Source organism: Antrostomus carolinensis, unplaced genomic scaffold (assembly GCF_000700745.2).
Source record: "Antrostomus carolinensis isolate BGI_N321 unplaced genomic scaffold, ASM70074v2 scaffold3709, whole genome shotgun sequence".
In the NCBI taxonomy this organism is placed as follows: Eukaryota; Metazoa; Chordata; class Aves; order Caprimulgiformes; family Caprimulgidae; genus Antrostomus; species Antrostomus carolinensis.
Window position 1 is genome coordinate 16300 of NW_010339082.1, and position 272 is coordinate 16571.

The following is a 272-nucleotide window of genomic DNA, read 5'->3' on the forward strand; positions in this document are numbered from 1 at the left end:
GCAGGAGAGGGAGAACAGGGAGGGGATGGGCGATAGGGCAGGAGAAGGGAGAGGAGCCGGGGAGAGACTGGGATGGAGAATAACAGGGGAGAGGGAGGTGCGGGCGAGGGGAGAGGGGAAGAGCAGAGGAAAGGAAGACGGAGGAATGGGGAGTGCGGTAAAAGGAGCTGGGGACAGTGGGGAGGGAGAGAAAGAAGAGAGGGACGCAGAGAGCAGCTGTGTGGTGGGAGAGTGGTGTGGCAGGGGGGGGGGGGGCCGGGCCGCACCCCCCC